Source organism: Mobula birostris, chromosome 2 (assembly GCF_030028105.1).
Source record: "Mobula birostris isolate sMobBir1 chromosome 2, sMobBir1.hap1, whole genome shotgun sequence".
In the NCBI taxonomy this organism is placed as follows: Eukaryota; Metazoa; Chordata; class Chondrichthyes; order Myliobatiformes; family Myliobatidae; genus Mobula; species Mobula birostris.
Genome location: NC_092371.1, coordinates 57,768,264 through 57,783,071, shown reverse-complemented (window position 1 = coordinate 57,783,071; position 14,808 = coordinate 57,768,264). Strand labels below are relative to the sequence as shown.

The 14,808-nt window shown below is 41.1% G+C and overlaps 1 protein-coding gene across 2 annotated transcripts in view; it reads right to left on the bottom strand.

Annotated features, from left to right (window-relative positions):
* The window catches only part of xkr7b (XK, Kell blood group complex subunit-related family, member 7b), a 242,500-nt gene that overhangs the window by 186,185 nt on the left and 41,507 nt on the right, over nt 1-14,808 (bottom strand). The window contains exon 1 of one of the 2 annotated variants that reach the window (XM_072277136.1): nt 897-946. The exons of the other annotated variant lie outside the window; for it this stretch is intronic. The gene's annotated coding sequence lies outside the window, so the exon portion shown is untranslated. Of the gene's footprint in view, nt 1-896; nt 947-14,808 lie in introns of those variants that run through there. 2 annotated transcript variants of the gene reach the window in all.

Here is a 14,808-nt window from a genome sequence, read left to right as displayed (position 1 = left end):
GCTTTTCACCTCTCCCTGGGTTCTCTCCTCCTTCCCTTTCTCCTATGGTACACTCTCCTCTCCTAAAATATTCCTTCCACTCCAGCCTTTTACCTTTCCTATCCACCTGGCTTCACCTATGACCTTCTAGCTACCCTCCTTCCCCTCCTTCACCTTCTTATTCATTCCCATGGATGTTGCCTAACCAGATGAGTCTCTTCAGCATTTTGTGTGTTGACTTGCACACAATTTGTCCCATCCTCAGCCCTATCACTCCGATGACTCCTACCCCTGTCATATTAGTTTAACACCTCCCCAACAGCTCTATTAAACCTGCCTGTAATGATATTGGTCCACCTTAAGTTCAGGTGTAATATGTGGGGGCATAATTTTAGAGATTTGAGGAAAGTATGGGGGGAATATTAGAGGATTTTTTTTATAAACACACTGTGGTAAGAGCATTCTGTTTGACAGATTCCTTAAAAGGCATTTAATATTCTTAGATAAGCAGTTGGATGAAAGAAAAATAGAGGGCTGTATGGGAAAAGATGTTAAATTGATCTTGCAGTAGATTAAAGGTTGCCACTAGGTTGGCCAAAGGGCCTGTACTGTGCTATATTATCTTACATTCTATATTCATGCTTTGGCTGTAGCTCAGTTCCTCAAGTCCTGGCAACATCCTTGTAAATTCTATTTTTTTTCCAGACTTATAGATATCCTTCTCATATATAGGTCGGTGACCAGAACTGCACAGAATACTCCAAATTCAGCCTCACCAATGAGTTGTACACCTTCAACATAACATCCAAATCCTGATTTGTGAAGGTCAATGTGCCAAAAGCCCTTTTTATGACCTTATCTACCTGTGATGCCATGTTCAAGGAATTATGATCAATATTCCCATGAATACCACTCACCTCAGTGCCCCAGCCTTCACCGTACAACATCAACACCTCTTTGCAGGAGGCAGAATGGACCATAGCAAGTCCAGCTCCTTCAGTTTCTCCACCAACAAACAACTCTCTGACTGGCGTAGACCTGCAGTACTTTTAGATTCCTAATGTCTAGCAGGGTCTTGCCATCATAAAAAATGTACATTTAAAAATGACAATTGTACCTTTGGTTGGCCCCACAAAGGCTGCCGTGTCTGAGAATGCTAATTTCTTACCAGAATGACTGAATTTCAGACTGATTTCCTGTTATTTTAAACACTTTTTGGTGATTCCTGCCCAAGTAAACACCTTATTCCTTTCAGGCGTGAGCTTGAGTTGCAATCTATTGTGCAACCCACTTCTGTGATATACGCAGCTACTTTAAACTACTGACATTGGGGGGGCGGGAGGGAGAAATCAGGCCTCTGATATGTGAAAAACCACTGTTGGATTCAAGCAAAATAAAGCCAGATCATCATAAATGGCAAATGGATAATCAGTTGAATATTTAGAGAAGGTCAAAATCCAAGGAAAGTGAATTTACCGCTATAAATATTAATATACACGTTAATAATGGCTATGAAATACAATAGTAAAACATTATGAGGCATCAAATTGCATTAGAAAGTACTTCTCAATTCATGGGATGCATCTCACAAGAAAGGGAGGTTGCTACAAAATATTCAAATAAGATGTTTCAGAAGGCAATCAAAAGGGAGTGAAGAAAGAAGCTTGCTGGTCAGGCAAGTGTTCTGTTCTGCGATGGCAAATGTGAGAGAAGGTTTAGCTCAGGATAAAACACTACAGCACAGAAACAGGCCCTTTAGTCTCCTAGTCCATGTCAAACTATTAATCTGCCTAGTCCCATTGACCTGAGCCCAGGCTACTGCCCTCTATATCCCTTCTATCTATGTACCTATCCAAATTTCTCTTAAGTATTGAAATTGAACCAGAATCCACAACTTACTCATTCCACACTCCGTCCACCCTCTGAATAAAGAAGTTCCCCCTCATGTTTCCCCCTCACCTTTCACTCTTAATCCATGACCTCTAGTTCTAGTATTGCTCAACCTCAGTGGAAAAAACCCTGTTTGCATTTACCCTAACTATATCCCTCATAAGTCTGTATGCCTCTATCAAAGCTCCCCTCATTCTCCTATGTTCCAGTGAACAAAGTCCTGAGCTATTCAACCTTTCCCTATAACTGAGGTCCTCAAGTCCTGGCAACATCCTTGTAAGTTTTCACTGCACATTTCAATCTTACTGATATCTTTTCCGTACGTAGGTGACCAAAGCTGCACACACTACTCCAAATTAGGCCTCACCAATGTCTTGTACATCTTCAATATAATATCCCAATTTCCATACTCAATGCTTTGATTTATGAAGTTCACTTTATGACCTGATCTACTTTCAAGGAATTATGGACATGTAGGCTGCCAGAGCAGCGTAGGAGTGGTGCCATTACAACTTGGGTTTGGAGTTCAGTTCTGGCGTTGTCTGTAAGGAACTTGTATGTTCTCCCCATGACTATTGTGTTTCCTCCTACAGGCCGAATACGTACCATTTAGTAGGTTAATTGGCCATTGTAAATTGTCCTGTGATTAGAATAGTGTTAAGATAGGTTGGTTGCTGAGTAGTGTGTCTTTTTGGGACAGAAAGGCCTGTTCCCATGCTGTATCTCTAAATAAAAAATCTTTTAAAATGTATTTCCATATCTGCTCACCATGCAAGCTGTCCCCTGGTTGTCCTCCAAAAGTATAACATCTCACATTTGTCTGCATTAAATTCCACCCGCCATTTTTTAGCCCATTTTTCCAACTGGTCCATATTCCGCTGCAAGTTTTGACCGCCTTCCTTGCTGTTCACTGCGCCCTCAATTTGGTGTCATTCATAAACTGCTGATCTAGTTCACTACATTATCATCCAAAACGTTGGCACAGATGACAAACAACAATAGACCCAGCAAAGATACCTGAAGTACACCACTAGTCACAGGCCTCCTGTCAGAGAGGCAATACTCTACTACCACTCTCTGGCTTCTCCCACAAAGCCAATATCTAATCCAATTTACTATCTCATCCCGAATGCCAAGTGACTGAACATTCTTAACTACCCTCCCATGTGGAACCTTGTCAATGGCCTTGCTAAAATCCATGTGGACAACATCCACTGTCTTGCCTTCATCAACCTTACTGGTAACTTACTCGAAAAATTCTAAGATTGGTTATACATAACCTACCATACACAAAACCATGTTAACTACTCTAATCAGTCCCTGTCTATCCACTCCCTCAGAGTACCTTCCAATAAATTGACCACTACTTATGTCAGGCTCACTGGCCTTTATTATCACAGCTTATCTTCAGAGCCTTTCTTAAACAACGTAGCAACATTAGCTATCTTGCAGCACCTCGTCCATTGGTATATGGGGGAATTTAAGGTGAAGGGTTATATGGGAGGCAGGGTTTATAAGGGTTGGCACAACATTGTGGGCCGAAGAGCCAGTACTGTGCTGTACTGTTTTATGTTCTATGTTTGCTAGGAATGTTTTAAATATCTCTGATAGGACCTCTGCAATTTTTGCACTAGCCTCACACAATGTCTGGGGGAGCACCATGCCAGACCCTGGGGATTTATCCACCTTAACTTGCCTTGAGAGAGCAAACATTTCCTTTTCGGTAATTTGTATACGATCCATGACCTCTCTGTTGATTTGCCCTATTTCTATATACTCCGTGTCTGTCTCCCAAAAATACACAATGCAAAAAGAATCATTTAGAATACAGGTTTCCCCCGCTATCCGAAGGTACAGCGTTCCTATGAAACGGTTCGTAAGTCGGAATGTCGTAAAGTGAAGAAGCAATTACCACTTATAGGTTTCCCCCGCCATCCGAAGGTAGAGCGATCCCATGAAACGGTTCGTAAGCCAAAATGTCGTAAAGCGAAGAAGCAATTACCATTTATTTATATGGAAAAAATTTTGTGAGCATCTGCAGACCCAAAAATAACCCACCAAATCATGCCAAATAACACATAAAACCTAAAATAACAGTAACACATAGTAAAAGCAGGAATGATATGATAAATACACAGCCTATATAAAGTAGAAATACTTTTCCACAATCATTACTGCACTGTTCTCCGTAGCAAAAATCTCACGCAAGCGCTCTCGGCAAAAACACGGTGCAAGCGCTCTCCAGTAACCTTTAAGCTATGAAGCTGCCAAATCATACCAAATAACACGTAAAAATACGCAGCCTATATAAAGTAGAAATAATGTATGTACAGTGTAGTATCACGTACAGGAATTGATGGTAGTGTGTTAGACTAAGTCGTCGCAGTTTGGGTGGTGCAGTGGCCCCCACCCTCCAGGCCGCCAACCGATACATTGCCGCGAAGCATGCAGCGGTAGCCGGGAGGCACCCAACACATCTTTAAGAAAAAAGCCAAAATAAACATGCTAATTAATTAGGTGCCGCCCAGCACCTAATTATTGGCCCAGATCAGTGCCGATTTCCGATTGCTTCATCTCTGGTCTGGGCCGAAAATTACGTATCGGGTGGCACCTAATTAATTAGCAGGTTTATTTCGTATTTTTTCTTAAAGATGTGCTGTGTGCCTCGCGGCTACTGCTATATTCTCCGCGAATCGGTATTTGTCCGTGGCCTGGGTGTTGGGGTGGTGGGACACTGAGGTGTCATCTCGTCGTCTGTTTCCATTAGAGCTGGCAGCTCATCTTCTCCTATGACTGCCCACCTCGATGTCGAAGGTCGAGGTTCGTTGTCTGCTGTGGTTGATGTGGAAGGCTTGCTTGACTGCTGAGCCTGGTGCATTTTTCTATCATACAGTTCTTTGTAAGGACTCAACCATCTTGCAAATATCCCCTAAACCTACGTACCCTTTCAAAATTAAAGTCGTACTTTAACAATGCAGCGAAAATCTCACGCAGTTGCTTCATGTTCAGTTCGCTACTGCATTCGGTTTCGATTGTTATCCTTTCTTCTTCCAATTGCATCAGCTCTTCATTTATCAGTTCTTGGTCATGGGATGCCAAAACCTCTTCAACATCATGTTCATCAGCTTCCACAAGCCTAACTCACTTTGTCCTTACTTCGTTCACCACGATCGAAATGCTTAATTATGTCTAGTTTTACGCTAAGTGTAACACCCTTACGAGCTCTTTTAGGCTTTTCTGATACCATAGAACTCATCTTGCAAACGGCTGCTTACAGGCATGTGTTTAAGCAATGCCGGTGAGAATGCCATTCCGAATCTGGGAGAGAGCGGCTGCTCAGGGCGCGTGCTGCCTTTTATCACGCGCTGCTTTTTTTTCATAACAGTGAAAACACCTTCTGAAAGCGAAAACAGGGAACTAGTGTAGGTCTTTCGTAACAGTGAGGTTTCATAAAGCGAACGTTCAAAAAGCGGGGGACACCTGTATATGAGAAAAATTTGTGATCGTTCGCAGACCCAAAAAATAACCTACCAAATCATGCTAAATAACACATAAAACCTAAAATAACGGTAACATATAGTAAAAGCAGGAATGATATGATAAATACACAGCCTATATAAAGTAGAAATACTTTTCTACAATCATTGTCGCACTGCCCACCGTAGCGAAAATCTCAGGCAAGCGCTCTCGGCAGAAACACTCTCTGCAGTAACCCTTAAGCTAAGAAGCTGCCAAATCATACCAAATAACACATAAAAATACACAGCCTATATAAAGTAGAAATAATATATGTACAGTGTAGTATCACTTACGGGAATCAGGAAGACAGCTTGTTGAGCACATTGATCATGGTGTGTTAGACTGAGTCGTCGGAGGTTGGGGTGGTGCAGTGGCCCCCAACCTCCAGGCCGCATAAGGACACCGATCCGCGAAGAATGCAGGGGTGCAGTGGTGGCCAGGACGCACCCAGCACATCTTTAAGAAAAAAGTCAAAATAAACAATCTAATTAATTAGGTGCCGCTCGGCACGTAGATGTCAGCCCAGATCAGAGGCGATGCAATCGGCAATCGGCTCTGATTTGGGCCGACATTTACGTGCCGGGTGGCACCTAATTAGTTAGCTTGTTTATTTTGGCTTTTTTCTTAAAGATGCGCTGGGTGCATCCCGGCTACTGCTGCACCATGGCATGCTTCGCAGCAATGTATCGGTCTGCAGCCTGGAGGTTGGGACCACTGGGGTGATGGGACACTGAGGTGTCATCTCATCATCGTCTGTTTCCATCAGGGCAGGCAGGTCATCTTCTTCTATCTCTGCCTGCCTCAATGTCGAAGGTCAAGGTTTGTTGTCTGCTGTGACTGATGTGGAAGGCTTGAAAAGCGACAGTATGCTTGACTGCTTAGCCTCGCGCATTTTTCTATCATACAGTTCTTTGTAAGTACTCAAACCATCCTGCAAATATGCCCTAAACCTATGTACCCTTTCAAAATTAAAGTTGTACATTTCTGCAACCATTGCAGTGAAAATCTCACGCAGTTGCTTCATGTTCAGTGTCTGGACGACTTCACTTTTGGTCCGTTCGCTACTGCATTCGGTTTCGTTTGTTGCCCTTTCCTCTTCCAATTGCATCAGCTCTTCATCTATCAGTTCTTGGTCATGGGATGCCAAAACCTCTTCAACATCATCTTCGCAACTTCCACAAGCCAAACTCACTTTGTCCTTACTTCATTCACCACGATCAAAACGCTTAATTATGTCTAGTTTTACGCTAAGTGCAACACCCTTACAAGCTCTTTTAAGCTTTTCCGATACCTTGGAACTCATCTTGCAAACGGATACTCAAAGTAAATTGACATAAAGCACAGATGCTCACAGGCATGTGTTTAAGCAATGCCGGCTAGAACGCAGTTCCGGGGGAGGAGCTTTGCTGCTTGGGGCGCACACTGCCTTTTATCGCGCATTGCCTTTTTCCTCACAGTGAAAACACCTTCTGTTACCGAAAACATGTAACTAATGTAGGTCTTTCGTAACAGCGAGGTGTCGTAAAGGGAACATTCGAAAAGCGGGCCACACCTGTATTTCCAATCTCTTTCATGTCCATGCAGAGTTGACCACTCCAATCTTCCTGATAACTGATTTTGTCCCTTGCTCTCCTTTTGCTCTTAATATATCTATAGAAACCCTTGGGATTCTCCTTCACCTTGTCTGCTAGAGCAAATTCATTGCATCTTTTTGCTCTCCAGATTCCCTCCTTAAGTGTTCTCTTGCATTTCTTATACTCCTCAAATACCTCAATTGTTCCTTCTTGTCTATACCTGCTATGTCCCTCCTCCTCCTTCTTCTTCTTCACCACCACCAGGGCCTCAATATCTCTCTAAAACTAAGATTCCCTAAACCTGTTAACCTTTTATTCTGACAAGAACATACAAACTTTGTACTCTCAATATTTCTCTTCTGAATGCCTTCCAGTAACTAAGCACATCGTTGCCTGAAAAACAACCTGTCCCAATCCACACTTGCCAGATCCTTTCTGATACTGTGTGATGATCCATACCCTAAGCTCATTGCCTTTCCTGCATTGAAGTAAACACAACTCAAAATATTAGTCCAGCCACACTCAACCTTTTGATCCCTGGCTTTGTGGGCTTAGCATTTTTCCCCACGACCATTCCATTATCTGGTTAGGTGCTCTGGTTCCCATCCCCTGTAACTCTAGTCTAAACCACATCCACAACCACCCCCCCCCCCCACTGCACCATGCAGCACTAACAAACCTCCTCACAAAGATATTCCCCTCCAGTTCAGTTGCAAAACATTCTGCCTGTACAGGTCCCATCTTCCCTGCAAGAGCCCAATGATCCAAAAATCTGAAGCCTTTCCTCCTGCAGCAACTCCTTAGCCATGTGTTAAACTGTATTACCTTTCTATTTATGAGCTCAGTAGCTCATGGCACTGGTAGCTATCCTGAGATCACATCCCTGAAGTCCTATCCTTTAACATAGCACCCAACTCCCTGACTCATTTTGCACAAACTCATCGTCTTTCCTACCCATGTTACTGGTACTGACCTGGACCACAACCTCTTGCTGCTCACTTCCCCACTTAAAAATGCTATGAACTTAATCCAAGATATCCCTGACCCCGGTGCCCAGGAGGCAGATACCATCCAGGAATCTCATTCTCGTCCACAGAACCTCCTGTCTGTTCTAAATAGTGATTCCCTATCAATATAGGCGGCCTCTTCTCCCGCCTTCCTTGCTGAACCACAGAACCAGGCTCAGTGCCAGAGTCCTGACTGTTGTGGCCTTCTTCCACTAGGTCATTCCCCAACCTCCCCAAACATGTTGTTGGTGCAGCAATGGATTGCACTGGGCAGAACCATTAGGTGAATTGATAGTATTCGAATAGTGGGGCTAAAGGTGGTGCCAGTACATGGGTGGACAAGGTTACACTTGGATTTCAATGAAGAAAACCAGCAATTTAAAACTAATATTCTGAGAGGAAGGAGGCTATTAAAGGTGAAGGAAGATAGAAAGAGCGAATTTCATTAGGGAAGTTTGAGAGTTCAGGATGAATTAACATCTGTGCAAGCTTTAAATTGAAAAATAATGAAAACACTGGGCCTGCGCATGATAAGAGGCATAAAGGATGGTATTAGCATCAGACAAGATCAAGCAGAATTTAAAATGCACCTGGATGTCAACACCAAGGAAGCTCATTGTTTGATTAGTGAGAGTAAGCAGCTGGACAAGGAAATTAAATTAGCACCACAGACACAAAGTCTGCAGCATCAAACACTCAGGTTTTAGATTTGCAGTTACTCATAAGAATAAAATTGTGGCTAATCAAGAACAACATCAGAAATGTGTGGCATGGGACATGTGAATGTTATTTGCATATAATACAAAAATTAGTGTTGTGGTTAGTGAGGATGGAAGTTCTTGATTACAGTATGACATTGATAATTTGGTAAGATGGGCAGATAAGTGACAAATGGAATTTGACACTGAAAAATACAAGGATACAACTTGAAATGACTAATTTGGAAAATATGTCCACAATAATGGTAGGATTTAATGACAGAGGTACCTTGGTGTACACATCCAAGGATCCTTGCAGGCTGCAGGCCAGGTAGATAAGGAGGTTAAGGAATCATATTAAATCATTGCGAAAGAGTACAAGAGCACAGAGGTTATGGTGTAAGCATTTAAAATATTAATTAAGCCCAAGTTGGGATACCATGTGCAGTTCCAGTTACTTTGGATGGAATATTTGAGCTATGAGGAGAGATTAGGTTCGTTTTCTTTGGAGCAGAATAAGTTAACAAAGTACTCATTTCAGGTATACAAGAATTTCCCTTCACAGGGGTGTCTTTAACTAGAGAGCATGCGATTAAGGGATTGGCGATTTAGAGGGGGTTTGAGCAAATATCGGTTTCAAACTATGGGACTGGAATCTAGGAGGTGAATGCAGAGACCTTTACCACACTTATGCAGTGTTAAGATGTGCAAATGAAATGTGTTGTCACAGGAGAATAAGTGCAAGTGAATGGGAAAAGTGTAGATAGGTAATTGATAGACATACCCCACAGAAGGGCTCATTTGCATTCTCTATGACTAATTTTTAAAAAATTATTTAGGCTACAGAAGGAGGAGCAAACTTTGTCAGTTGTTAGCATCATTATGACAAGCAAGCAAGGAAGGGAATCAATACTTGAACCTATAGAAGAGAGTGGACACACAAGTGACAAGAGATGCTAGAATCTGGAGCAACAGACAATTTACTGGAAGAACACAGTTGTTGAGAAGCATCAGTGGAAAGACCTCAGCAATTCCTTTCCTCCTGCAGTTGCTGCTCACCGCAGTATGGTCTTGCAGCTTGTTGCTTGTTGCTGTAGAAGTGGATAGTTGCTAAGCTCCTTAATAGCCAAAAATAATGAAAAATAACTCTTCAGAATTCAGCAGCCAAACCTGAACTTTGCACAGCTAGGCTGGTTGGAGTCAACATGCAACCTGAAATTAAAATTGCAAACATGGCAACTGTACCATAAAACATCAACTCAAAGCAGTAATTCGTGGGAGGAATTCATATGGGACACAGTGGAATACAAGCACTAATTGGGTGAAAATGGGGATGTAGGAGGCAAATGTTGCAATGACAGCCATTTGCCTACAACCCCATGAACAGCGAGCACACAGGTGGATAGCAAAACTGGATGTAACAGCAAGCAGAGGTTTAATGAAGGGAAAAAAAACACAAAGATAAAACAGCAGGGAAAGAGCAGGTAGAGGTCAGTGAGTCTAAACAATGAACTGCTGACAAAAAAAAACTTTACTGACAGAGTTGGATAAGATGGTGAATGAGACAAGAAGCTTAAAAGGAAGGGTAATGATGTCGAGAGGAAAAAATGCCAATAATGTGTATGCACCTGATCAACAAACAAGCAGTACTTGAAATTTACCACCACACTTACAGTTTGGGACAATAACATGCATTGACAAGATTTCTTTTCCAATCTTCTCCCACTAGGACTTGTACAATTAAAAAGGCCTATAAAAATCATGCTTTCCACAGTTTCAGATCAGCTCAAAGCTCTTCACTGCCAAGTTGACACACCTGAAGTGTAATCATATTGTAACACAGGAAAGAATGCAGTCAATGTGTATACAACAATTCTCAAGTGAGAATGTAGGAAATTATATGATAGTTTGATCCTTTTGATTTTGATGGAGGGTTAAAAGTTTTGGGAAAGAAGCCAAGAATTAAGATTCAAAGTACATTTATTATCAAAGTATGTATGTCTTCCCACAGATAGCCATGAAACAAAGAAAGAGAAACATCAAACCTCCAACATGCAAAAAGAAGAACAAATCACACAAACGGCAAAAAAAAATTTGAAATACAGAATATAGAACACCAAACCACAAATTATCCAACCGGTCCAGGCATATGCAGTTCAGCTCAGTTCTGTTCAACCGAGCTCTGTGTCATTTGTTAACTTCAGGCCACAGAGTCAGTCCATCCTAAACAAATTTAAAAATATAGTAGCAAAAAAGAGCAACCAGAAACCAAACACACATCATAATGTGAGCTACAGTCCAATCCACAAACTGCATGATTAAACCTTGCCTAAGACCCAGGACTCTGGCATCATCCTGTGGTAGCATGGAGCAAGAGGGAGAGAGAGACCACCACATGCACCTTACTCCAGCAGCAGAGAACCAGAGGCTGGTAGATGGCACTGACACCTGCTTACCTTCCGCTCTTGCCTTGACAATTTCAACCTTTTTCGATGCTTTACTTACAAGATCGGTCCATAATGGGCTTGCACCCCATCTCCAGGCCACACACCACTCAAAACCTCACAGAACCACCTTGGAGATGGCGAAGTGCCAGGTCGCTCAGTTGGCCTGAAAACACACCACCATAGTGTGGATCACAGGCTCCAACAGTAACACAATGAAATTTGAAAGAAAAAGAAGTGACAGAAGTTTTGTGAACCACTTAGAGGATGTCGTCCTTGGTTGAGTTACTCACTGGCACCATCTTCCCCAGCTGGACATTACAGTATTCATTTCTTCAAAATAACGTCAGCTTTGGTAACAAAGGCAACAGAAGTGACAAAATAATGTCACCTTTTATATCAACCTTAGGAAACAGTAGGACTAGTGGGCCACAACCTTAATTTAATTTTTCATCAAAAACATTGCACTGTGACTTACCACTCCTTCAATTCTCCATTGAAGCACATCTAGATTTCTGTGCTGGAAATTCTGAGTGGGACTTGCACTTTGAACCCATAAAGTTGTGCCTGAAGTATGGTTGCTACTAACAACACATGGTTGGCATTTAATGAATGACCACAATTATTATTACTGTAATTCCATTATTGCAATGAGACAACGAGCTTCAAATAAAAAAATGTTGCAAAGCATGTTATGCAACAGAAGATATTGAAAGTATGACATATCTCATATGCAAGTTTGCTCTGCAATAGTTAAAGCTTATGGTATTTCCTATTATTTCTACCTCAATATCAGAGCTGTCATGTTTAGTTCTGCTGCTACTGAACAAACTCGACATGATTGATCCATTTAGTAAACTTCTTGCTTTCTACAAAACTACACTGAAATAACAGTCCATGCCCATGCATATGCAAAAAAATGTTGGCAAACAATGTACTGTGTTATTTAGTCTGGAAGCAGAATAAAAGTTTAGAAGGGCAACTGATTTTGAGAAATCATTTGATAAAATGCATACATAGTCAACTACATGTAGAAGTAGACCATTATGTACACAATTCTGCTCTGTATAGTGCATGTATTTCTGACTTCTCAAACATTCATGCCTTTGCAAAGGAAACACAGTCTTTCAGTTACATTGTGATTGACAACAGCATAGTGTGCAATTAATAGAACTGCTGCTTCACAGTGCCAGAGACCCAGGTTCAATCCAGACCTCAGGTGATGTGTGGAACGAGTGCTTGGTTAATAGTCAGTGTGAACTTGGTGAGCCCTTTGCCTTGCTGCTTCTCTATAACTGGGACCCTATAAAAGTTAAAAGAGAATGCTGAAAAGACTCAATAGTCAGGCAGCACATGCGGAAACATCAGAGCTGACCAAACATCTCAGGAGAGCTAGCATTTCCAGCAGAGGACCCTTCATCAGGTGGCACTAGTCCCTCTTCTCGGTAGTTCGTTACTTACAAATTAAAATTTAACTGTACAGTAATATTCATTCTCAAGAATTTTTGCAAGTCATAAATATTTAAACAAATTGTAATTCCTAAAGTTTCTAACATGGAACACAATGGTGGTGCCGTGGTTTCATCATAGGCTAGTACTAGACTAATTTTTTTAAAAAAAGAGTCAAGTTTAAATCCTATATTGTAGCTTAGAATTTATTTATTCCAGGTTAATTGACTGATTTTAATCAAAAATGCAGTATTTAAAAATAAAAGTACCAACTTAATAATGAAGACTACCAAACTACTGGATTGTCAACAAAGCTCACCTGTCCTTCAGGATAAGGATGTGCTATGCTTCCTCAGTTCAGCCTTACCCGTGTCCCAAGACTCACAGCAGTACGCATCACAACTGCCTACTGAGGTGGCCAAGTATGCTGTTCTGTTGGACACATTTGCCTCTGCTCAAGATGATGGTTCATCATCACCAGCTCAAGGGCAAATAGGAATTGGCCGTAATTCCAAAATACGCTCATTCCAAAAAAAAATCCGTACATCACCAATTAATTTAGGTAGCAATTACAGGCTATTAAAATAAGACTATATTTTAATAGTACTACCAATCATAGAATATGCAATTACATACATTGTCTAAAATATAGTTATAAATATATCAACTGTTTACTTATTATCAATGTAATCACAGCTGGTGCATTACTGGGGTTTTAATCTGCTCTGGTCAATAACTTCATCAAAATCATAATTTCAACAAATATAAAGCTCTCTTGATTTATTTGCATGAAGGAAAATGCATTTATACACTAAAGACTGAAGAATTCTTATTAATATAAATAAGAAAAGCATCAGGTAGGTCCCCAGAAGCAACAAGAAGAATTTTGTTTCGCCTATGGCTTGTGAAAAGTATCCTGTGAGAGAAACAGAATCATCAGTCCTTGAAGTGAACTGGTGTGCAAACTCTCAATAGTCTTAATCAGGCTCCCTTCAGAATAGACTTCCAGAGCTCTTACGTCAAATTTGACCTTCCTAAAGACCATTAAATTGAATATTCCTGTCCCCTCCCTTAAGCTATTAATATGTTCATGGTAGGCTTCAAAAACAAGGACTTGTTAAAATAATAAGACATGCTTGGTGACTCTGTGAGCCCAAGTATAAACATCCATCTTGACAACTAGGAATAAATAAAAATATCACTACACTGCAGAGAAAAAGACATTTCTGACCTTGAAATAAAATTATGTCTTGCAGAATATAATCACATGTAACCAAAAAGAGGGATTAAGATACAAATGTTGGGAGTAATAGAAACATGTGGATGCTTGAAAGTTACGACATGTCTCGATTCAAAATGTAGCACAGTTACAGTATATCCTGGAGGAGGCTTTAAGATAACATGTCAATAATTTATACTTTCAGCAATTGTGGAGTGACAGGCAACAGCCAAAGAATTCTGAAACATTTTAGCACATACTTAACATGAACAGCAAATACAAAGAACATAAGCACTCAAAATTCAGCAGCACTTCAGATCTGGCGTAATATTTAAGAACTTTACTCTATTACCACTTTGTTTCAGGAGAAACTCCATATTTGTTATCATGGAGGTTTAGTGACATCGTAATTGCTCTTCTTCCTCCAGAGCAGGGGTCCCAACCTAAGATCTATGGACCCCTCGGTTAACAGTAGCGATCTACAGCATAAAAAGCTTGAGAACCATTGCTCTAGAGATTGGAAAGGTTTGCACCTGGATAAATTTCACTATTGTTCTGTACTAGCAGTCCTTCCTACCTTTATCATTTACTATTTTCATATGGTTATCCCCTCATGGATTACAAGGTGCAATTCCTTGATATTTGACAAAAACGCACACTTTCTAATGAGCAAGCAATGCAAACATTTACCAACTTTCCACATTTTTGAAAGGTGAAACCTATTTATAACCATATAACAATTACAGCACGGAAACAGGCCATCTCGGCCCTTCCAGTCCTTGCCGAACGCTTACTCTCACCTAGTCCCATCGAACTGCACTCAGCCCATAACCCTCCATTCCTTTCCTGTCCATATAACTATCCAATTTTACTTTAAATGACAATATCGAACCTGCCTCTACCACTTCTGCTGGAAGCTCGCTCCACACAGCTACCACTCTCTGAGTAAAGAAGTTCCCCCTCATGTTACCCCTAATCATTTGCCCCCTAACTCTCAACTCATGTCCTCGTTTGAATCTTCCCTACTCT